The sequence below is a fragment of the Mus pahari genome, chromosome 15 (assembly GCF_900095145.1).
Source record: "Mus pahari chromosome 15, PAHARI_EIJ_v1.1, whole genome shotgun sequence".
In the NCBI taxonomy this organism is placed as follows: Eukaryota; Metazoa; Chordata; class Mammalia; order Rodentia; family Muridae; genus Mus; species Mus pahari.
The window spans coordinates 19,827,266-19,829,289 of record NC_034604.1 but is presented as its reverse complement, the minus strand read 5'-3'; the positions used below and the strand labels follow the sequence as shown (position 1 = coordinate 19,829,289).

Here is a 2,024-nt window from a genome sequence, read left to right as displayed (position 1 = left end):
TCCTGGCAAAAGTAACATAAGGGAGAAAGGGGTTTTTTTGACTCACAACTCCAGATTACATTTTATCATTATGGGGAGGTCAAGGCAACAAACACTTGAAGCAGCCGGTCACTTCCACAGCCAAGCGCAGAAAGAATGGATGCATGCATGCATACATGCCCCCTCCCCCCATCCATAGCCAAGCACAGAGAGAATGCATGCATGCATGCATGCATATCACCCTGTCCATAGCTAAGCACAGAGAGAATGCATGCATGCCCACCCATTCACAGCCAAGGACAGAGAGAATACATTCATGCATGCATGCCCATGAACTTAGCTGGCTCACTTCTATTCATCGTTCTGTTCAGCATCCAGCTCAAGAAATGGTGCCCATTAGAATCAGGGTGAGTTTTCCCATCTCAGTAAACCCAACCAAGAAAATCCTTCCCAGACAGGCCCACAAGCCAACCTGAACTAGTCTCTTATTGAGACTCCTTTCCCAGAGCCCTGTGTGGTGGCGCACACCTTTAATCCCAGCACTTGGGAGGCAGAGGCAGGAGGATTCCTGAGTTCGAGGCCAGCCTGGTCTACAAAGTGAGTTCCAGGACAGCCAGGGCTACACAGAGAAACCCTGTCTCAAAAAAAAACAAGAAGAAGAAGAAGAAGAAGAAGAAGAAGAAGAAGAAGAAGAAGAAGAAGAAGAAGAAGAAGAAGAGAAAAAGAGACTCCCTTCCCTATAATTGTAGATTGTGTCAGACTGACAATTAAAAGTAAGCATCATGGCACATACCTACAATTGAAGAAGGGGTCTTGGGATCCCCTAAACTTGCATACCCAGTTTTTTTGACTATTGTAATAAAAAAAAGTATTATGAAAAAAAAAAAAAGTAAGCATCATGCTATACTCAGACATCTGGTGCCTAATCCAAATGACTCCGTATGGCTTACACAAGCGGCCGGAGTCAAGCAAAACAATTTAACACTGCAAAAGTCACTACTTAAAAGAGGAGGGAAGGTGCTTCTGTGCCCCTCCATGCTGTCCCCAAGAGTCTTCCCAGCTGCTACACCGCAATCGCCTCCACACCCTCTCAGTGCATACCCTCTTACAGTGTGATATCGTCAATTATCTCTTTATTTTAAAATCTTCCTAATTAAAAAAAAATTTAACCACCCATGACACTGGTCTTTCACACACCATAACTCGGAAGGAATCACTTCATCATTAGTTAAAACTTCTCATTCTAGCCCTTTATGTTAAAATCCAGAATGTCATATGCCCCCCTACCTTCTGATAGGACAAATAAATACATAAATAAAATTTCCTCCCCCAAAGTCTGTATGTGACAGAGTAAGAAATATATATTTGGCTCTCTGCTTCCGTCGCTCATCGCGGACACCAGCCGACCCACCGGCTTTCGGACCACGGCCAACCTCGAGCATACCTTCATTGCCATCAAGCCAGATGGCGTGCAGTGTGGCCTGGTTGGCGAGATCATCAAGCGATTCGAGCAAAAGGGGTTCCGCCTGGTGGCCATGAAGTTCCTTAGGGCCTCTGAAGAACACCTGAAGCAGCATTACATCGACCTGAAGGACCGTCCTTTCTTCCCGGGACTGGTGAAGTACAGGAACTCAGGGCCTGTGGTGGCCGTGGGCTGTGGTCTGGGAGGGGCTCAATGTGGTGAAAACGGGCTGAGTGATGCTGGGGGAGACCAATCCAGCTGATTCAAAACCAGGCACCATTCGTGGGGATCAGGCACCATTCGTGGGGACCAGGCACCATTCGTGGGGATTTCTGCATTCAAGTTGGCAGGAACATCATTCATGGTAGTGATTCAGTGGAGAGTGCCGAGAAAGAGATCCATCTATGGTTTAAGCCTGACGAACTGATCGACTACAAGTCTTGTGCCCATGTCTGGGTGTACGAGTAGATGTGGAGAAACCAGAGTTCTTTTCAGCACTACTGATGGGTTTCTGGACAGAGCTCTTCATCCCACTGACAGAATGGATCACCTTTTCTAAAACAATAAAGACTTTGGAATTGGG

At 46.5% G+C, this 2,024-nt stretch overlaps 1 pseudogene; it reads left to right on the top strand.

Moving 5' to 3' along the window:
- Positions 1-365: 365 nt before the first annotated feature.
- On the top strand, positions 366-1,909 carry LOC110333463 (annotated as a pseudogene).
- The last annotated feature ends 115 nt before the right edge of the window (positions 1,910-2,024 follow it).